This window comes from Rhinopithecus roxellana, chromosome 9 (assembly GCF_007565055.1).
Source record: "Rhinopithecus roxellana isolate Shanxi Qingling chromosome 9, ASM756505v1, whole genome shotgun sequence".
NCBI classification, from domain to species: domain Eukaryota; kingdom Metazoa; phylum Chordata; class Mammalia; order Primates; family Cercopithecidae; genus Rhinopithecus; species Rhinopithecus roxellana.
Genome location: NC_044557.1, coordinates 96,610,657 through 96,634,487, shown reverse-complemented (window position 1 = coordinate 96,634,487; position 23,831 = coordinate 96,610,657). Strand labels below are relative to the sequence as shown.

Here is a 23,831-nt window from a genome sequence, read left to right as displayed (position 1 = left end):
TGCACACCTATGTTTATTGCAGCACTATTCACAATAGCAAAGACTTGGAACCAACCCAAATGCCCATCAACAATAGACTGGATAAAGAAAATGTGGCACTTGCATACCATGGAATAATATGTAAGTTCATGTCCTTTGCAGGGATATGAATGAAGCTGGAAACCATCACTCTCAGCAAACTAACACAGCAACAGAAAACAAAACACCACATGTTCTCACTCATAAATGGGAGTTGAACAATGAGAACTCATGGACACAGGGACGGGAACATCACACACCAGGGCCTGTCAGGAGGTAGGGGGCGAGGGGAGGGATAGCATTAGTAGAAATACCTAATGTAGATGACGGGTTGATGCGTGCAGCAAACCACCGTGGCACATGTATACCTATGTAACAAACCTGCATGTTCTGCATATGTATCCCAGAGCTTAAAGTATAATTTTAAAAAAAAACTAAAAAAAAAAAAAAAAAAAAAAAAAAAAAAAAAAAAAAAAAAAACTAAAAAAGAAAGATGCATTTGGCTATATTAAATTCAAACAAAATAGACTTCAGAAGACATAATATTACCACAGATAATAATGTTCATTTCATAATAAGAGATAAATTCAAGAAAACATAACAATTCTGAATGTTTATACACCTAATAATAGAATTTCAAAATACATGAAGTAAAAGCTGATAAAACCAAAAAGAGATGTGAAAAACTGACAATTTTGGTCTGAGATTTCAATATCACTAACTCAGTAATTAATCAAACAAATTGACAGAAGATTGGTAAGGAAACTGAAGACTTGATCAATACTGTCAACTAACTTGACCAAATTAACGTTTATAGAATCCACCACTCTGTATAAGCATAATACACATTTTTTTCCAAGAGTACATGGAATACTTACTAAGGTAGATTATATTTTAGTCCATAAAATAACTCAATACATTTTTAAAAGATTCAAGTGGCCAGGCACGGTGGCTCACACCTGTAATCCCAAAACTTTGGGAGGCTGAGGCAGGCAGATCACTTGAGGCCAGGAATTTGAGACAAGCCTGGCCAACATGGTGAAACCCTGTCTCTACTAAAAATACAAAGATTAGCTGGACGTAGTGGTGTGCATCTGTAATCCCATCTACTCAGGAGGCTGAGGCACAAGAATCGCTTGAAATCAGGAGGCAGAGGTTGCAGTGAGCCAATATCACTTCACTTCACTCCACCCTGGGCAACAGAGCAAGACTCCATCTCTAAATAAATAAATAAATAAATATCAGCCAGGCGCGGTGGCTCATGCCTGTAATCCCAGCACTTTGGGAGGCCAAGGCGGGCAGATCATGAAGTCAGGAGATGGAGACCATCCTGGCTAACACAGTGAAATCCCATCTCTACTAAAAATACAAAAAATTAGCCGGGCGTGGTGATGGGCGCCTGTAGTCCCAGCTACTCGGGAGGCTGAGGCAGGAGAATGGTGTGAACTTGGGAGGCAGAGCTTGCAGTGAGCCGAGATCACGCCACTGCAGTCCGGCCTGGGCGACAGAGCGAGACTCTAGCTCAAAAATATAAATAAATAAATAAATATCCAAGTCACATAACTACTCCAATAACAAGTATTCTCATCCATAAATGGGAACAATATCTACCCTTTAGGAGTCCCTATGAAAAATTAGAAACAATATGTAAAAGAATATGAACAGAAAACACACTCAATCATGTAACTATTATAATGTGCTCAAAAGAACCAAGCTAGAAAGTAAACAGGATCCAGAGTAGAAGCCCTAGTCTGCCAAACATCAAAGCCAATACTTCCCAATATACAAATCAGATACCCTCACAGTGTTTTGGTGAGAACAGATAGAATAGTGCTTGTGATCATCCTTTGTAGGCTAAAGACCACAAATTCATGTGTAGCAAATAATTACTATTATTATCAACATTCAAGATTATGAATTTGAGTATTTACAGTACTGGTATCAGGACATATCAGAAAAATTCTTTTTTTGTCTAAATTCTCATTTAATAGAGTACATTTTAAAAGCCAACAACTTGATTGTCTCCTGAGTACTGTAATAAATATACACACATTCACACCCACATAAATATAACATGTAAGAATAATTCCACAGACATAAAATATTAATGTTATTCTATCTGTATATATACACATACTTTATTACATATTACATGTTAATGCACATGTGTACATATACTATCTACATTTGCAATAATGTCACCTTAAACGCACACAAATATATAGTCAGTAACAGATTTGCAATAGTAATGTCAGCTTATGCTTACATGTTAATTTATAGTTTCCAAAGCAATTTCATATACATCATCTCATTGGTGTTTTCAATTGTCCTACTGTAGGTAGGCTAAAAATCATCACAGCAAAGCATAGTGGGAAAAGCATGCCTTCTAGAATCAGGAAGATTTGGTTTCAAATTCTAGCCAAGTCTGTTGCAGAAGCAGACTCAGAGATATAGTGACAATAAAATGGGATAAGTGCAGTGGGAAACTGAAATAGACACTGGGAAGCCCAACCTCAGGTGCACAAGATGGACAGGCAGAGAAGATAGGCTAGAAGAAGTTCTATCTGAACTCTCTTAAAGAAGTGACTGACATAAGAGTAGTGGATTCCAGGGGATCAAGGTCCCACATGCAAAGGCACTGGGACAAGAAACCATTTTTGTTGGTTTCACATTTTCTTCTTGAATCCTAAACCTGGGTCTTCCAATGGCCCATTCTTCTTCCGTATTCATCATGTTCTCCCTTCATGATTTAACTGGCACATTATTTTTAATTATTGCCTCCCACTGTAGAAATGGTCTCTCCACATTGACTCAGTCCCAAATTTTCAACTACTAGGTTAGATGCCCAGCTATCAGTAGCAACTCAACATGTCTACAGTAGATTTCACTCCTACCCCTTTGCCTTACTCCAAATCATTTTCCTGACTTCTTTGTTTCTATTAAGAACAGATAGCACTATCTTCTTAATCATCTGGCTAAAGCTGGCAAATCCTACTGCCTTACTCTTCTCTCCTTCATCTACCACATCTTTTTGTAATCCTTCTCAAAGGCATCCCCAATTTTAATTACTTTACAACTGCTAGTGTTAAAGCCTTGATGTTGCTCAATATTCTAGTGTATTACCCCAGGATCTTCTTGTGGAAATCGTAGAAATTCCAACTCAAATCACCTCTAATAAAGATAATAGGCCAGGCGCGGTGGCTCAAGCCTGTAATCCCAGCACTTTGGGAGGCCGAGATGGGCGGATCACGAGGTCAGGAGATCGAGACCATCCTGGCTAACACGGTGAAACCCCGTCTCTACTAAAAAATACAAAAAAGTTAGCCGGGCGAGGTGATGGGCGCCTGTAGTCCCAGCTACTCAGGAGGCTGAGGCAGGAGAATGGCGTGAACCTGGGAGGCAGAGCTTGCAGTGAGCTGAGATCCGGCCACTGCACTCCAGCCTGGGCGGCAGAGCGAGACTCCGTCTCAAAAAAAAAAAGATAATAATTTGTGGGAAAATGTAACTGAAAATTAGACTTCAGACAGGGCTGGATCCAGGTCCTCATTATTACCAAATATCACTCTCCATATCACTGCTCTAGTTCTGTCTGACTTGACAGCACTTTCAGTCAGTAGTTTTTCTTATGTAATAGCAAACAGAGTTTTGGGTTTGCATCCTACCAACTGGCAACCCCATTGGTAAGAGGAGGCCTCACTCATGGTTCCAGCAAACATTCTATGAATGATTGTTGTGGTTTCGGAACAATTGTTGTGATTTTGGAACAATGTGCTGTATGTTTTCTCCTCGGCCAGAGCTAGTTCACTAACCCCACCCCCAGAGTGGGGGTTAGATTAGCCCCACCCAAATCACAATGACTAAGAATGGGAAAGATGGTCCCCCAAAGCAGAATTGAAGAGCTAAACTGAGAAAGGAGAGCTAGTTGGCCAAAAAACAATAAAAACACATAAAAATCCTTCCAGTATGCTTCTTTATGGTATTTCTTAATTCCGATTTCATTCCACTTTACGTCACTCTATTCCCTGTTTGCAAATTAATCTTAAAGATACATTTGATTATTTCTTCCCACTGTTCATGAGTCTTCAATGACACCTCACTAGAAGCCCCACAGTGCTCTAGGGAATAGCAATTTGCAAGCATGTGTGAAAAAATTTCAGAGCCCTCCTTGAATGAGAGGGAGAGATTTTGAAAGAGGTGAAGCTTTAACGAATAATCAATGTGGGTGAGTGAAGGAGTTACAGTTTTATTTCTGGTAGCCCAGTTGGACATCTTGAGTTGGTGTAGCTTATAAACAAGTCTGTTACGTAAGAATTCACCTGTCATGGATGGGATTCACAGAAAAGCATCCAAAAAGGCAGAATTTGGCAGCTCTGAGTTTCCTGTGTAGCTGTCAAAATCCTTATTTCACCTGCTGGAGTCCTTTGGCCCTTCTACTGCCCCAGGAGAGCTATGTGAGTTTTTCTCTCTTTCTCATATGTCATGAGTCCCACTAGAATGTAATACTATAAGGACAGCGAATGTGTCTATTTTATTGATGTCTATATTCCAATGCCTAACAGAGTGCCTGGAAAATTGTACCTTTAATATTTGTTGAATAAAGGAATGAATGAATGGTAAATACCAAACAATGTCTTTCTCACTTCAACAGCACTTAACCCAGGGTCCAAGACCACATATAGCATAGTCTTGCATACAGATGGATTTAACTTTTTTCAAACCCCATTTTTAAAAAGGATTCTAGTCATATGTTTTTGTTTGGGGCCAGTGCAAATTTTGAGAAATAAGTTGATTTGAATGATCTATGTGCCAGAGCTCTAAAATTGAAAGCTGCTAATCACAAAACTGTAGAATGTTCACAAACAAGAGGGACATACTCACCACATTCTATTTTTCTGTGTCATTCCCATTTCAGTGTAAGCATCGCTGAAAGCAAACACCAAGAACATTTTCAAACAAATGTTATCTATTCTTAGATGTGAATCATGCCACTGTTAGCCAACCATGCATAAAACTACCATCGTGCATGCACATCCTTCCTCCCAACCTAGAAAAATTCTACCCCTCCCAGGGTCTTCCGACCTTGACACTCACTCTCTGCACTGCTAGGTGGCCATACAGGCTCAGCATCTAGCAGTTTTCTTCTTTTCTTTTTTTTTTCTTTTTTTTTTTTTTTTTTTTTTTTTTTTTTTGAGATGGAGTCTCTGTCACCCAAGCTGGAGTGCAGTGGCGCAATCTCGGCTCACTGCAACCTCCGCCTCCTGGGTTCAAGTAATTGTCCTGCCTCAGCGTCCTGAGTAGCTGGGATTACAGGCATGCACCACCACGCCCAGCTAATTCTTTTTTTTTTTTCTGTATTTTTAGTAGACACAGGGTTTCACCATCCTGGTCAAGCTGGTCTTGAACTCCTGACCTTGTGATCTGCCCGCCTTGGCCTCCCAAAATGCTGGGATTACAGGCATGAGCCACCACACTCAGCTGCGTCTAGCAGTTTTTCTACTGCTTGGGAAACCCAGTGAATTTTAATGCCATTGAACAACTCTGCTCAAACACTCCTGGTGTGAACTGAGCAAAGCCCTGGTTGCTAGGCAGCCATTCCAAAAGCACAATGATTTCCAAAATAAAAAGAGACCCAGAGCACACTTGAATCAAATACAATTGCACTGTTTATTTGCAACTGGTTGGATTGCACCCCTACCTTGGTTAGATGGTTTATTTCTCTATGAATGACTCTAGAAAATACTACTACTCTAGTCCTTCCAATCTTTAACTAAGCTGAAAGTATTTTTACTTTTTCCAAACTCTCAGTGAGGAAAGAATGAGGGATGTTTCAATGCTGGAACTTCTAGCAAACAGTCGGTGTTCAATAAAAACTTGTTGAATTAACTAATTAATTAACATGTGGGTACAAAAGCTTGCTTTTGCATCCTGAGGCAATCATGGCCTCTGGGGAAAGGTAGGCTTGCTGTATCCTGAGGCATTCACTCACTCTGAAGAAAGCCAACCTCCATGTTGTGAGGGTACTCAAGCCATCTATGGAGAGGCCACATGGTTAGGAACTAAGGCCTCCTGCTTATAGCGGTGTGAGACAGCCATCTTCAAAACAGATTCTCCAGCCTCATTTAAGCTTTCAGATGACTCCAGCCTTTGCCAACATCCAACTGCAGTCACATGTAAGACCCTAAGTCAGAACCAGCCAGGTAGGCCATTCCCAAATTCTTAACCAGCAGAAAGAGGAAAATACAAGTTAAATGTTTATTATTTTAAGCCATTATGTTTTGGAGGTGATTTGTTATGCAATAGATAATACAATCTCTTTATTTATCAATAGATTGTATTGATAATACAATAAATAATACAATAACAATTTGTTATGCAATAGATAATACAATCTTTCACCTTGTGTGAGATGACAGCTTATTAAAATACAAACTCCTGGAGGGCGGGTTTTCTGTCTTATTCACTCCCGTATTCCTGGTATCTGTATGCATCCAATAAACAATGAGTTACAACTCACTTAATGACAAGCTGGTTTCTGATTTTTTTTTTTTTTAAATTGAGACGGACTCTCGCTCTGTTGCCCAGCTGGAGTGCAGTGGCGCAATCTTGGCTCACTGCAAGCTCCGCCTCCTGGATTCACGCCATTCTCCTGCCTCAGCCTCCCAAGTAGCTGGGACTACAGGCACCCGCCATGACGCCCGTCTAATCTTTTGTATTTTTAGTAGAGACAGGATTTCACCGTGTTAGTCAGGATGGTCTTGATCTCTTGACCTCATGATCCACCCACCTCAGCCTCCCAAAGTGCTGGGATTACAGGCGTGAGCCACTGCACCCAGCCGATTCCTGAATTTTTATAGAAATCTATATATGTTCACGCACAGAAACAGAAGTATAATTCTTCAATAAAATGATACTTTTAACGAAAAAGTATTAGACAGCATAATTTTCCAAAAAGGAGCTATTGGAAATTATGGAAAAAAAATGTTATTAGAATTCACATAATCCTCCTCCATTACTGGGGTGGGAGGGAGCCACATGTAGAACGAATGCAGGGCCTTGAAGTATTCAAAGAAAGAACAATTAACAAAGGGCATAGTTTGAGAAGCCCAGCTTCTCCTGAGAAGAAAAAGGCATTGCAAGGTGGCACAGGGTACCGAGATCTCAAGCTCTACTTGCAGATTTTCTTGAAGTGTTCCTGAAGCAATATCAAAAAAGGAATTTGAGAATACAAGGCCAGTTGAACAAGTCAACCCTTCAGCCCCTTTCTAACTTGAGCTGTTGTGATTGCTCCTGTCCTCGGCTAGCCTGAGAAAGCTCAAGAGGAAGACCTTGGGGCCACCATTTTCCACGTTCACGTTCACACACACCCTCTCTCCATCAAGCATCTTATTAGACTATCTGTTTGAGCACAGGCTAAGTAAGTGTCCTCAAATAAGAGATGGTGAATAATGGAGGCAAGTCCCTGTCTTTTTCCCTGACAATAAAGCCAGTAGAGATTAAAGGGAAGATTTGCCCTCCCTCGAACCTCAGGTAATGAGATGATTACCTGTATTCAAATCAAAGACACACTCATGCGTTCCTTTCTTTCTAATGGCTCAATTTCTAGAGTTGATATTGTGTACTCTACTGCATGCTGTGAGGTATGTAAGAAAAGTGGCATGTGGCCTGGCATCTCATTTACTTATCACCCCCCTCCAGAGCCAGGGGGCAGTTTCAAATGTGTTCAATTGCCCAAGATCTAAAAATTAAAAATAGTAATTTAAATGTCCCAGATCAGAGAATCATATTCTTTTCTTCTTTCCATTTGTTGCTTTTGAGTCTCGCCACGACCACAATATCAGGTACACAGCAGGCCTCTAAAACTCAATATTGCTCTGGCTGTTAGTTCCATTCATTCAAGAAAAGCTTGTTGAGCATCAGCTATGTGCTAGCACTATACTAGGTTCTTCATATACACTATTTAATTTATGTCAATAGCAATCCAATGCAATGAGAAAAATGAAGCTCAAAGATTTTGAATTATTTACTGGAGGTTGCAGAGTTAGGGATCGGCCCAACTCCAAACCCAGGTTTTTTTGGTTAGCCCTGCCACCCTAATCAAAACAGTCTTTTAAATGAAGACGACCTTTGTATCCACCAAGATAATGAAGCCCAAGATTCTCACCACCCCTGCTTTCTTATGTGTTAATCAAGATTCCAATGTTTTGAAAGAGTTTAATTGCCTGGCTGAATTTATTTAGAGATAATATTTCTCTGCTTCTGGAAAAATATTTGAAACTCCCAACCCAGGTCTTTGCTCAGCCTGAGACAATCAGATTTATCGCAGAATCCATAACGATCCTAGCATAAGCAGCTGACATTTTACCAAGGCATGGCTTTTCTGAAATATGGGAAATTGTTCTAAGTTCCTCATCATTCTGGTCTTACCTCCCAGAGATTTTTAAGGGAGACATTTAATACAATCAAAGTAGTGTTTTAAGGAGGTTCTATTCTGAGGATATTAGTATAAAAGGAGACGTAGTGTTTTAAGGAGGTTCTATTCTGAGGATATTAATAAAAAAGGAGACGTAGTGTTTTAAGGAGGTTCTATTCTGAGGATATTAATATAAAAGGAGACCAGTGTTGATGCCCCACTTCTCCCAGCCCACGCCATGTTAACCCCGCAAGGAGAAAGACATGGAAGAGGGGATGCAGAAGGGCGGGGGTGAGAGAGAGGAGATGGCCTTAAATTCAGTGGGTCCCAAGGCATATAAAGGAGAGTGGCAGGCAGCACCAAGCATCCTCCTGTTTGACAATGCTGCCACCTTCTGGCATATATTGGAAATTTACTAGAAAATATTATTAGTCACTGTCATTTTACAAATAACCCACAAAGATGTGATCTGATATACGAATAAAGTTTTTTTTAATTACCTCCAAGGTGTTCTTGGCATCTACTTAAACTGGAATTAAATACACTTACTTTCCAAGCTCCTGTCTTTTAAAGTATTCCATACTATGCCTGGACAATTAGAGAAACTTCCTTGATGTTGTACTTACCTCCATGCAGGCTCCCTTCCAATCCAGTCCCTCCTCCCGTCTACCCCATACCTCTAGCAGCCAGAGTCTCCGTGACTTAATTTCACTTGGAATAAATTCAAATGTGTTTCTCTGGCCCAGGAAGGATCCCAAACTGGTAACCTACAAGCCCAGTTACAGCAGCTCAGCTTTTATATATATATCCAGAATAGTGTTTTAAATGGCTGTAGTGGGATACCCCCATGTCTCAGTCTTCCAACAACTTCCCACCCACACCCAATACACAAACACACACACACACCCCTATTCACATACTTATTTACGCACGTGGCCCCTGAAGTCAAGAAAGTTTACTTGGAAGTTTACATTCATCCAGATCCTCAGAATGTGACCTTATTTACCTTATTTAGAAATACAGCCCTTGCAGATGTATTTAGCTAAAAAGAAGTCATACTGGATTAGAGTGAGCCCTAAATCCATGACTTACAATGGACATATAAGGACATATGACTTAACGTCCTTGTAAGAAAAGACCATCTTTTTCTCAAGATGGTGGATTAAAGGCTTTTAGTGTGTGCTCAGCCACTTGGAAACAGCAAGGCAGTGCATAAGGATCAACTCTGTGAGCTTAATTCAAGAAGGAAAATGGGAATCTACCAGAATTGTGAAGGACATTCCAAATCCCAGGGAGGAGAACACCGGCCAACAGCCCCCATGACAGTGTATGGCTGATCAAAGTGAGTGAAGCCTCAGTATGTGAGAGAGGCAGAGAACCCCACTCTGTAAGTCACCTTTCCATGGGGATCTGAGAAAGACAGACCAAGGGAGAGCACTTTGCTTCTCTCAAGCCGTGGAACTAACTTGGGGAGAGGTTTGAAGCCACCGTGAAGGAATGTGAACAGGAAAAGCCACAGACATATTCCCAGACTCAGGACTGAGATCAGGATGCCATTTTTAATCTAGGCGCATGCAAAGTCACCCATCCTTTGCTGACCAGTAGCATGACTACACAGGCATTTTAGTCTTGGGTAAGAGATTGGAGCACCTGCTCTGGAGTGGGGTAGGAGTCTCCACAGTCAGAACTGTGGAAATTGCCTCAGCAGTAGGTGCTAGAATTGTGTTCTCCCCATCACAGGTCTGGGGCAGGAGGAAAGCTGCTACAGCTGCAGTTTTATGTGGGCAGCAAGGCTTCAGCCAGGGCCATCTTGGCAACCTGGAACCCGCCTGCATGTGTCATTGCTGGGTGCCCAGACTGCTCCTCTGAGATCATGGTGTAGCAGGGCCCTCTCCACTCCACCCCAGACAGAAATCCAGGCATTCAGAGCACACTTGGCCTGGACCAGCAGCCTAAGCTGCCCCATCCCTCCTGGACATAGACTATGGTGCAACAGGGTCCTCACTGCTCTATGCCCAGGCAGATCTCCAGACGTTCAGAGCATCTGCTTGCCCAGATCAGCAGCCTGAGTCTCCTCACCCCTCTTGTGCAGAGATCTTGGTGCAGGGGGCCCTCTCTCCTCCACACTCAGGCAGATCTCCAGCCATTTGGAACACTCACTCAACTTGATAAGCAGCCTGACCTGCCCCCACTGTTTCTGTGCAGAGACCCTGGTGCAGAGGAGTCCTCTCCGCTACACACCAGGCAGATCTCCAGGCATCTGGAACATCCACTCTCCTGGATGAGAGTTCAGGCTGCCCCCCATCACCATACAGAGAATGGAACTGAGGGAGTTTTCCAGCTCCACACCTAGGCACATCTCTGGGTGCTTGGTGGTCACCCACTGGATTCTCCCTCAGCACAGGTGCTTGTGCCTGCCATCACGGGACCTGTAGGTGCACCCCCAATGAGCACCACCTCCCCCCAGGGGCTGAGCAGAGAGCTGAGACCACTATGCATTCCACGAATCAGTTCATTGCCCAGGGCAACAGAGCTTCTGCCTGTAAACAAGGCTCAAGTATATACCCAGCCACACTAGCTGCACCAGCTCTTACCTATAAGCACCATCTACTGGCTTGTAGATCAAACTGCACAGTGTGATATAAAACTTGCTGAGGGCACTGCCTGGTGGCTCTGGCCCCACAGGGGCCATTGGCCCAGCCCACCAGGCCCCTGAGCTGAGGTAGCCTGCCGCTGGAGAGGCTGTTCGCCTGGGGCGGGCCCTTGCAGACCTTTCTCAGGCGCCAGGCGGGGTCTGAAGCCCATTTGAAGGTCAGTAGGCATGAGTTGTTGGCGGTGGTCAAGCTGCTGAACAAGAAGGAACAGGAGCTGCAGGAGACCGAGTACTTGCTGCACAAAGAGGATGAAGATTTAAGGAAACTTGCAGAGAATGAAATAACTCTGTGTTATAAAAAGAAATAACCAGTTGAAGCATCAGAAGAAACAGATGAAAATGATTTGATCCTGGAAGTAACTGCAGGAGTTGGAGGTCAGGAGGCAATGTTGTTTACTTCAGAGATATTTGATACGTATCAGCAATACGCTGCGTTTAAAAGATGGCATTTTGAAACCCTGGAATATTTTCCCAGTGAAATAGGTGGCCTCAGACATGCATCTGCCAGCATTGGGGGTTCAGAAGCCTATAGGCACATGAAATTTGAAGGACGTGTGCACAGAGTACAAAGAGTGCCAAGGACAGAAAAGCAAGGCCTCATCCATACTAGCACCATGACTGTAAGCAGTATTGCCCCAACCTACTGAGATTAATCTGGTGATTAATCCGAAAGATTAGAGAATCAACACTAAGCGAGCCAGTGGAGCTGGGGGGCGGGGGGGCAACATGTAAATACCACGGACAGTGCTGTCCAGCTAGTTCATCTTCCAACAGAAAGAAGAAAAGGGATGAGAAGGAAAAGGAGTATTCCTTGAAAATTAGTAAAGAAGATTTTTCTATTAAAACTTTTTAATTCTTGTAACACTATTCAGGTGTTTCTGAATGTCAGCAAGAGAGATCTCAACTGAAAAGTAAAGAGCTGACTATGAAAAAGTTACGTGTAAAACTATACAATATGTATCTAGAAGAAGAAATGAATAAACACAGTGCTAGAAAAATTCAGATTGGAAGTAAAGGAAGATCAGAGAAAATAAGAATCTATAATGTTCCACAGAACCAGGTCTCAGATTACAGAATAAGCAAGTCACTGCATGATCTTGAAACTTTTATGCAAGGAGATTATCTACTGGATGAACTTGGTCATTGAAGGAATATGCTGATTATGAATCTTTAGTAGAAATTATTTCCCAAAAAGTTTAAGTTGATTTTTTATTCATACACTTTTGTAGCTTAGAAAAATTCTACTGCAGCACATCCACGTAGTGTAAAAATACCATTATTCTCTTTAAAAACATGAGTTAACACAGTTGGAGGTAATATGCATATTCTGAAGTCATAGATAATTTACACAGATCTCTTTCAATGCATTAGTAAAAACTATACAAGATACAGATGGTCCTTGATTTACATTGTGGTTAATTCCCAATAAACCCATCATAAGTCAAAAATACCTTTAACATTAGCAATACAGCAGTCTCCTACTTAATGACAGCTTGACTTAACAATTTTCCAACTTTACTGTGATGTGAAAGAGGTATGATTCATAAGTCCTAAGGAGCTCCTCGGCTTGAAATGGGTTTACATCCTAATAAGCCCATCATAAAGTCAAAAAAATCCTAAAACCATCATAAGCTGGTGGCCGCCTGTAATCATGATGCAGTGGTAAGTCTTGGATGCTTCTTTACAATAAGTAGACAAAGGAAAATAATCCTTTGTCCTGTTCTATGTAAATATTTAATGAATGATCAAAAATTCAGTTTAAATCTTTATTATGAAAAACTTTAAACCTAAAGTAGTAGAAATATGACAGGAAATATTGTATCCTAATATCCAGTCAGGAGACAGAAACCATACCATTAACTTGAACAGGGATAATTTTAATATAAAAAACTTTTAACTAATCATGGTATTAGCTATTAAGAAGGTTAAGAGAGAGCTATAATGTCGCAGGACTGAGAGTACCCAAGGAAGGAATATCCTTGGAAGGGGGTCCCCTTCCCCATGGTGAAGTCAGACCTAATAGAAAGAGTGTGGCTACTCACTGCTCAGTGATGGGGAAGTTCCCTGCCTTGCCCTGGGCCAGAGCTGGTGTGCAGCTGGTGGCTCAGGTTTTGCAAGCAAACAACCTCACACCCTCGGACTGGTAAGCCAGAAGCCTCCTGCTAGGGTATGAGCAAAACTTGGACAGGAACTCTCAGTAGATGTTTGTGTTTGTCAAGGTTCTCCAGAGAAAATCCCTTAAAAGGATTGGCTTCTGTGATTATTATTAAGTCTAACAAGTCCAAAAGCTGGAGTCTGAGGCAAGAGGCTTGAGACCCAGGAAAGCTGATGGTGCAGGTCCAGTCCAAAGGTATCTGTTGGAGGATTGTCTTTTTCTTGGAAGAGGACAGTCTTTTTTTCTCTTCAGGCCTTCACCTGACGGGATCAAGCCCACTAACATCGAGGAGGGCAGTCTGCATTACTCAAAGTTCACTGATTTAAATGTCAATCTCATGTAAAAACACCCTCACAGAAACACCCAGAATAATGTTTGACCTTATAACTGGAAAGTCAGAGCAAAAGTTAAATATCTAAAATTAAAAAAAAAAAAAAAAAAGTATGACCAAATACTTTGACACATAAAATTAACTGTCACAGCATCCTCTTAGAAGCAAGAGAAGCCCTTTTATTCTGCAGTGCCCCTCTACCACCACCTACTGACAAAGAACGTGGTGCTATCTGGCAAAAGAGAAATGTTCAGTCTGCTATGACTTGAATGTGTCCCCTCAAATTCAAGTGTTGCCAAAGTGACAGCATCAAGAGGTGGGGCCTTTAAGAGGTCACTAGGCCATGAGGGGTTCTCTCTCAGGACTGGGATTAAGGCCTTTATAAAAGAGGCTTCAGGGAGCATCCTGCGAGCTTGCCTTCTGTATATGAGAACACAGCAAGAAAGCCCAAGTTGAACAAGTGCCAGATCATTGATCTTAGACTTCCCATCCTCCAGAACTGTGAGAAATATATTTCTGTTCTTTATAAATAAAAAAAAAACTTGCTGAATGAAGTGCACAGGGCTATAGAAGGAAAGCCAAAAGACCCTACCCAGCATTCTCCACAGTTACACCCCCTAGAAAGGGGGGAAAGGGAAAGAAAAAATAATACTATTATAGGAAAATAAAAAGAAAAACTCCTACCCACACTAAAATAATTACAAATATTAGAAGTGCCAAGGTCTCCAGATGAGAAGGAACCAGCACAAAAAATCTGAATGTAGTGACACCACCAAATGATCACACTGGATCTACAGCAATGATCTGTAATCAAAATGGAAACTCAGAAATGGCAGACAAAGAATTCAGAGTATGGATTGCAAGGAAGCTCAATGAGCTCCAAGACAAGGTTGAAAATCAACACAAAGAAACTTCTAAAGGATTCCATTCCAAGATGGCCAAATAGGAACAGCTCCAGTCTGCAGTTCACAGCATGATCAATGCAGAAGACAGGTGATTTCTTCCTTTCCAACTGAGGTACCTGGCTCATCTCACTGGGACTGGTTGGACAGTGAGTACAGCCTATGGAGGGCAAGCTGAAGCAGGGCAGGGCATCGTCTCACCCAGGAAGTGCAAGGGGTCAGAGGATTTCTCTTTCCTAACCAAAGGAAGCCGTGACAGACTGTACCAGGAAAATTGGGACACTCCCACCCAAATACTGCACTTTTCCAACAGTCTTAGCAAACAGCACACTAGGAGATTATATACCATGACTGGCTCGGCAGGTCCCACACCAACAGAGCCTTGCTCACTGCTAGCACAGTAGTCTGAGATTGACCTGCGAGGCAGCAACCTGGCAGGGGAAGAGGACGTCCACCATTGCTAAGGCTTGAGTAGGTAAACAAAGTGGCTGGGAAAGCTCGAACTGGGCAGATCCCACCACAGCTCAGCAAGGTCTGTTGCCTCTGCAGATTCCACCTCTCGGGGCAGGGCATAGCTGAACAAAAGGCAGCAGAAACTTCTGCAGACTTAAACGTCCCTGTCTGACAGCTCTGAACAGAGCAGTGGCTCTCCCAGCACAGTGTTTGAGCTCTGAGAATGGAGAGACTGCCTCCTCAAGTGGGTCCCTGAGCCCCGTGTAGCCTAACTGGGAGATACCTCACAGTAGAGGCCGATTGACACATCTTATATAGACGGATGCCCTCCTAGGATGAAGCTTCCAGAGGAAGGATCAGGCAGCAATATTTGCTGTTCTGCAGCCTCTGGTGGTGATAACCAGGCAAACAGGGTCTGTAGTAGACCTCCAGCAAACTCCAACAGACCTGCAGCTGAAGGACATGACTGCTAGAAGGAAAACTAAGAAACAGAAAGGAATAGCATCAACATCAACAAAAAGCATATACACATCAAAACCCCATCTGTAGGTCATCAACATCAAAGACCAAAGGTAGATAAAACCACAAAGATGGGGAGAAACCAGAGCAGAAAAGTGGAAAATTCTAAAAACCAGAGTGTCTTTTCTCCTCCAAAGGATCACAGCTCCTCACCAGCAACAGAACAAAGCTGGATGGAGAATGATTTTGATGAGCTGACGGAAGTAGACTTCAGAAGGTCGGTAATAACAAACTCCTCTGAGCTAAAGGAGGATGTTAGAACCCATCACAAGGAAGCTAAAAACCTTGAAAAAAGATCAGATGAATGTCTAACTAGAATCAACAGTGTAGGAAAGACCTTAAATGACCTGATGGAGCTGAAAACCATGGCACGAGAACTATATGATGCATGAACAAGCTTCAATACCCAATTTGATCAAGAGGAAGAAACGGTATCAGAGATTGACGATCAAATTAATGAGATAAAGCAAGAAGAGAAGTTTAGAGAAAAAAGAGTAAGAAGGAATGAACAAAGCGTCCAAGAAATATGGGACTATGTGAAAAGACGTTTGATTGGTGTACCTGAAAGTGACAAGGAGAATGGAACCAAGTTGGAAAACACTCTTCAGGATAATATCCAGGAGAACTTCCCCAACCTAGCAAGGCAGGCCAACATTCAAATTCAGGAAATACAGAGAACACCACAAAGATATTCCTTGAGAACAGCAACCCTAAGACACATAATCGTCAGATTCACCAAGATTGAAATGAAGGAAAAAATGTTAAGGGCAGCCAGAGAGAAAGGTCTTGTTACCCACAAAAGGAGTGGATCTCTCGGCAGCAACTCTACAAGCCAGAAGTGAGTGGGGGCCAATATTCAACATTCTTAAAGAGATGAATTTTCAACCCAGAATTTCATATCCAGCCAAACTAAGCTTCATAAGTGAAGGAGAAATAAAATCCTTTACGGACAAGGAAGTGCTAAGAGATTTGTCACCACCAGGCCTGCCTTACAAGAGCTCCTGAAGGAAGCACTAAACATGGAAAGGAATAACCAGTACCAGCCACTGCAAAAACATGCCAAATTGTAAAGACCATTGATGCTAGGAAGAAACTGCATCAACTAACGGGTAAAATAACCAGCTAACATCATATGACAGGATCTAATTCACACATAACAATATTAACTTAAATGTAAATGGGCTAAATGTTCCAATTAAAAGACACGGACTGGCAAATTGGATAAAGAGTCAAGACCCATCAGTTTGCTGTATTCAGGAGACCCATCTCACATGCAGAGACAGGCTCAAATAGAGGGATGGAGGAAGATCTACCAAGCAAATGGAAAGCAAAAAAAAGCAGGGGTTGCAATCCTAGTCTCTGATAAAACAGACTTTAAACCAACAAATATCAAAAGAGACAAAGAAGGCCATTACATAATGATAAAGGGATCAATTCAACAAGAAGAGCTAACTATCCTAAATATATATGCACCCAATACAGGAGCACCCAGATTCATAAAGCAAGTCCTTAGAGACATACAAAAAGACTTAGACTCCCACACAATAATAATGGGAGACTTTAACACTCCACTGTCAACATTAGACAGATTAATGACAGAAGGTTAACGAGAATATCCAGGACTTGAACTCAGCTCTGCACCAAGAGGACCTAATAGACATCTACAGAACTCTCCACTCCAAATCAACAGAATATACATTCTTCTCAGCACCACATTGCACTTATTCCAAAATTGACCACATAGTTGGAAGTCAAGCACTCCTCAGCAAATGTAAAAGAACAGAAATCACAACAAACTGTCTCTCAGACCACAGTGCAATCAAATTAGAACTCAGGATTAAGAAACACTCAAAACCGCACAACTACATGGAAATTGAACAACCTGCTCCTGAATGACTACTGGGTACATAACGAAATGAAGGCAGAAATAAAGATGTTCTTTGATATCAGCGAGAACAAAAATACAACATACCAGAATCTCTGGGACACATTTAAAGCAGTGTGTAGAGGGAAATTTATAGCACTAAATGCCCACAAGGGAAAGAAGGCAATATCTAAAATTGACACCCTAACATCAGAATTAAAAAAACTAGAGAAAGCAAGAGCAAACACATTCAAAGGCTAGCAGAAGGCAAGAAATAACTAAAATCAGAGCAGAACTGAAGGAGATAGAGACACAAAACCCCTTCAAAAAAATCAGTGAATCCAGGAGCTGGTTTTTTGAAAAGATCAACAAAATTGGTAGACTGCTAGCAAGACTAATAAAGTAGAAAAGAGAGAAGAATCAAATATAGACACAATTAAAAAAATGATAAAGGGGCTATCACCACCAATCCCACAGAAATACAAACTACCATCAGAGAATACTATAAACACCTCTATGCAAATAAACTAGAAAATCCAGAAGAAATGGATAAATTCCTGGACACATACACCCTACCAAGACTAAACCTGGAAGAAACTGAATTTTTGAATATACCAATAACAGGCTCTGAAATTGAGGCAATAATTAATAGCCTACCAACCAAAAAAAGTCCAGGACCATATGGATTCACAGCCAAATTCTACCAGAGGTACAAAGAGGAGCTGGTACTTTCCTTCTGAAACTATTCCAATCAATAGGAAAAGAAGGAATCCTCCCTAACTCATTTTATGAGGCCAGCATCCTTCTGATACCAAAGCCTGGCAGAGTCACAACAAAAAAAGAGAATTTTAGACTAATATTCCTGATGAACATCGATGTGAAAATCCTCAATAAAATACTGGCAAACTGAATCCAGCAGCACATCAAAAAGCTTATCTACCATGATCAAGTTGGCTTCATCCCTGGGATGCAAGGCTGGTTCAACACACGCAAATCAATAAATGTAATCCATCACATAAATAGAACCAAAGACAAAAACCACATGATTATCTCAATAGATGCAGAAAAGGCCTTCGACAAAATTCAACAGCCCTTCATGATAATAACTCTCAATAAACTAGGTATTGATGGGACGTATCTCAAAATAGTAAGAGCTGTTTATGACAAACCCAGAGCCAATATCATACTGAATGGGCACAAACTGGAAGCATTCCCTTTGAAAACTGGCACAAGACAGGAATGTCCTCTCTCACCATTCCTATTCAGCATAGTGTTGGAAGTTCTGGCCAGGGCAATCAGGCAAGAGAAAGAAATAAAGGGTATTCAATTAGGAAAAGAGGAAGTCAAATTGTCCCTGTTTGCAGATGACATGATTGTGTATTTAGAAAACCCCATCGTCTCAGCCCAAAATCTCCTTAAGCTGATAAGCAACTTCAGCAAAGTCTCAGGATACAAAATCAATGTGCAAAAATCACAAGCATTCCTATACACCAATAACTAACAAACAGAGAGCCAAATCATGAGTGAACTCCCATTCACAATTGCTACAAAGAAAGTAAAATACCTAGGAATCCAACTTACAAGGGATGTGAAGGACTTCTTCAAGGAGAACTAAAAACCACTGCTCAACAAAATAAAAGAGGACACAAACTAATGGAAGAACATTCCATGCTCATGAAAAGGAAGAATCAATATTGTGAAAATGGCCATACTGCCCAAGGTAATTTATAGATTCAATGCCATCTCCATCAAGCTACCAATGACTTTCTTCACAGAATTGGAAAAAACCACTTTGAAGTTCATATGGAACCAAAAAAGAGCCTGCATTGCCAAGACAATTCTAAGCAAAAAGAACAAAGCTGAAGGCATCATGCTACCTGACTTCAAACTATAGTACAAGGCTACAGTAACCAAAACAGTATGATACTGGTACCAAAACAGAGATATAGACCAATGGAACAGAACAGAGGCCTCAGAAATAACACCACACATCTACAACCATCTGATCTTTGACAAACCCGAAAAAAAACAAGAAATGGGGAAAGAATTCCCTATTTAATAAATGGTGCTGGGAAAACTGGCTGGTCATATGCAGAAAACTGAAACTGGATCCCTTCCTTGCACCTTATACAAAAATTAATTCAAAATGGATTAAAGACTTAAATGTAAGACCTAAAACCATAAGAAATCCTAGAAGAAAACCTATGCAATACCATTCAGGACATAGGCATGGGCAAGGACTTCATGACTAAAACACCAAAAGCAATAGCAACAAAAGGCAAAATACACAAATAGGATCTAATTAAACTAAAGAGTTATGCACAGCAAAAGAAACTATCATCAGAATGAACAGGCAACCTACAGAATGGGAGAAAATTTTTGCAATCTATCCATCTAACAAAAGGCAATATCCAGAATCTACAAAGAACTTAAACAAATTTACAAGAAAAAAAACAAACAACCCCATCAAAAAGTGGGCAAAGTATATGAACAGATACTTCTCAAAAGAAGACATTTATGCAACCAACAGACAGACATGTGAAAAAATGCTCATCAGAGAAATGTAAATCAAAACCACAATGAGATACCATCTCATACCAGTTAGAATGGCGATCGTTAAAAAATCAGGAAACAATAGATGCTGGAGAGGGTGTGGAGAAATAGGAATGCTTTTACATTGTTGGTGGGAGTATAAACTGGTTCAACCATTGTGGAAGACAGTGTGGCGATTCCTCAAGGATCTAGAGCTAGAAATACCATTTGACCCAGCAATCCCATTAACCCTATAACCCAAAGGATTATAAATCATGCTATAAAGACATATGCACACATATGTTTATTGCGGCACTATTCACAATAGCAAAGACTTGGAGCCAACTCAAATGTTCATCAGTGATAGACTGGATTAAGAAAATGTGGTACATACACCATGGAATACTATGCAGCCACAAAAAATGATGAGTTCATGTCCTTTGCAAGGACGTGGGTGAAGGTAGAAACCATCATTCTGAGCAAACTATCACAAGGACAGAAAACTGAACACCGCATGTTCTCACTCATAGGCGGGAATTTAACAATGAGAACATTTGGACAGAGGGTGGGGAACATCACACACTGGGGCTTGTTGTGGGGTGGGGGGCAGGGGGAGGAATAGCATTAGGAGAAATACCTACTGTAAACGACAAGTTAACGGGTGCAGCAAACCAACATGACATATGTATACCTATGTAATAAACCTGCACGTTGTGCACATGTACCCCAGAACTTAAAGTATAATTTAAAAAAAAAAAAGAAAAAAATAAACTTCTAAAGCAATCTAGGAAATGAAGGAAGAGATAAACATCTTAAGAAGAAATCAGTCAGAGTTTCTAGGTTTGAAAACCTCACTTATGGCATTGCAAAAAAAAAAAAAAAAAAAATTGAAACATTTATCAATAGACTGGACCAAGCAGAAGAAAAAATCTCAGCAAGAGCTTTAAGACCAGTTTTTGAACTAATCCAGTCAGACAAAAATAAAGAAAAAAGAGATTTTACTTTTTTATTATACTTTACATTCTGGAATTTGTTACATAGGTATACACTTTCGATGTTGGTTTGCTGAAGACCTGAAGGGAGTGGGTGGCAAGCCATGTGCATGTTCAGGGCAGGCCCTTCCAGGCAGAAGAAACAGCAGGTGAGAACGCCCTGAGATGGGACTGTGCCTGAGGGTTTAAGGAACAGCAAGTATGCCATATGGCTGGAGGGCGCAGCTAAGGAAAACTTATGAAGCGATGGGGACAGAAGAAAGCGAGGGCAAATCCTGTGCACTATTAGGATTCTGCTTTTTACTTTGAACTAGAAGGGAAATTATTAGAACATTTTGAGTAGAAAAAAATTCAGACAAGTTCATTTGTATCTCTCCTTTTGAGAAATGTCTGTTTGGATCCCTTGCCCATTTTTAAATCAGATTATTTGTTTTCTTGCTATTGAGTTGTTTGAGTTCCTTATATGGTCATGCATCATATAAAGACATTTCTGTCAATGACAGACCACATGTATGACGGTGGTCCCATAAGATTATAATGGAGCTGAAAAATCCTATCACCTGCTGACATTGTAGCCATCCTGATATCCTGGCAGAATGCATTCTTCACATGTATGTGGTGATGCTGCTGTCAACAAACCTACTGCACAGCCAGCCATATAAAAGTATAGCACACACAATTATGTATAATACAGAATACTTTCTAATAATCATAAATGACTGCATTACTGGCTCATGTGTTTACTATAGACTGTTATTTTAGAATGTACTCATTTGTCATTTTTTTAAGTTAATATAAAACAGACTCAGGCATGTCCTTCAGGATGCATTTCAGAAGAAAGCCTTGTTATCCTACGAGATGACGGCTCCATGCATGTTATTGTCCCTGAAGACCTTCCAGTGGGACAAGGTGTGGAGGTGGAAGAAAGTAATATTGATTATCCTAACCCTGTGTAGGACTGGGCTCATGTGTGTGTGTTTGTGGCTTCATTTTTAACAAAAAGTTTACAAACTAAAACATAAAGAAAAAGAAATTTTACATAGAAAAAACCTTATAAGGATATAAGAAAATGTTTTGTACAGCTTTAGAATGTTTGTGTTTCAAGCTAAGTAATATTACAAAAGAGTCAAAAAGTTTGCAAAAAAATAAAGTTCATAAAGTAAAAAGTCACAGTAAGCTAAGTTTATTGTTGAAGAAAGAAAAATATTTTGTGTAGGTTTAGTGTAGCCTGAGTGCATAGTATTTATAAAGTCTGCAGTAGTGTATAGCAATCCTAGGCCTTCACATTCACTCACCAGTCACTCACTGACTCACTCAGAGCAACTTTCAGTTCATGGTAAGCTATTTCTGCAAGCTCCGTTCATGGTAAGGGCTTTATACAGGTTTACCATTTTTAACTTTTATACTTTATTTTTACTGTACCTTTACTACTTTAGATATGTTTAGATACACAAATTCTTATAATTGCATTACAGCTGTCTATAGTATTCAGTACATTAACATGCTACAGAGATTTATAGCCTTTGAGCAATAGGCCATACCATATAGCTTAGGTGTGCAGTAGACTATGCTGTCTAGGTTTGTGTAAGTACACTTTATGGGGTTCCCACAATTGAAATCGCCTAATGATGCATTTATTAGAAAGTAGCTCCGTCGTTAAGCAACTGATATATACATGACTATATGTTTTGGAAATTAGCTCCTTATCAGATGTACGGATTGCAAATATTTTCCCCTAATCCACAGGTTGTCTCTTCACTCTGTTAATGTCTTCCTTTACTGTACAGAAGCTTTTTAAGTTAATGGAATCCATTTGTCTACTTTTGCTAGTGTTGTCTGTGCTTTCGGAGTTCTACCCAATAAATCATTGCCCAGACCAATGTCATGGAGCTTTTCCCTAAGTTTTCTTCTGGTGGCCTTGCTGTTTCAAGTCTTATGTTTAAGTCTTTTATCCATTTTGAATTGATTATTTTATGGCATGAGTATAAAGGTCCAATTTTATTCTTCTGAATGTGGATATCCAGTTTTCCCAATACCATTTATTGAAGAGATTGTTCTTTCGCCATTATGCATTCTTGGCACTTTTGTTGAAAATCAATTGACCCTAAATACTTGGGTTTATTTCTGGGCTTTTTATCCTGTTCCATTGGCCAATTTGTCTGTTGTAATGCCAGTACCATGTTGTTTTGATTATAATAGCTTTATAATATATTTTAAAAATCAGAAACTGTGATGCCTCCAGCTTTGTTATTTTGACTCAAAATTGCTTTGGCTATTCACAGTCTTTTCTGGTTGCATATGAATTTGGGGGTTTTTTATATTTCTGTGAAAATGATATTAAAATTTTGATAAGAATTGCATTGAATCTGTAGATTACTTTGGGTAATAGGGATATTTTAACAGCATCAGTTCTTCCAACCCACGAACGTGGGATTTTTCTAATTTACTTGTGTATTCTTTAATTTTTGTCATCAATGCTCAATCATCAGGGAAATGTTCTAATCATCAGGAAAACGCAAGTTAAAATTACAATGAGCTATTCTCTCACACCTGTTAGAATGGCTATTAGCAGATAAATGAAACATAAGTGTTGGTGAGGATGTGAAAAAAAGGAAAGTCTTATAGGCTGTTGCTAGGAATGTAAATTAGTACAGCCATGATAGAAGACAGCATGGAGGTTCCTCAAAAAACTAAAAGCAACAGAACTACCATATGATTCAACAGTCCCACTTCTAGTTATATATCCACAAGAATCGAAATCAATATGTTAGAGAAATATCTGCACTCCCATATTCATTGTCATATTATTTATAATAGCCAAGATATGAAACCAACCTAAGTGTTCATAAACAGATGAGCAAATAAAATGTTATATATATATACACACACACACACACACACACACACATATATACATGAAATAATATTCAGCCTTAAAAAAGAAGGATATTCTTTCATTTGTGACAATACAGATGAATGTGGAGGACATAATGCTAAGAGAA

General features: G+C 40.3%; 1 pseudogene; it reads left to right on the top strand.

Annotated features, from left to right (window-relative positions):
* The window catches only part of LOC104669225, a 44,804-nt pseudogene extending 32,523 nt beyond the window's left edge, over window positions 1-12,281 (top strand).
* Window positions 12,282-23,831: the final 11,550 nt, after the last annotated feature.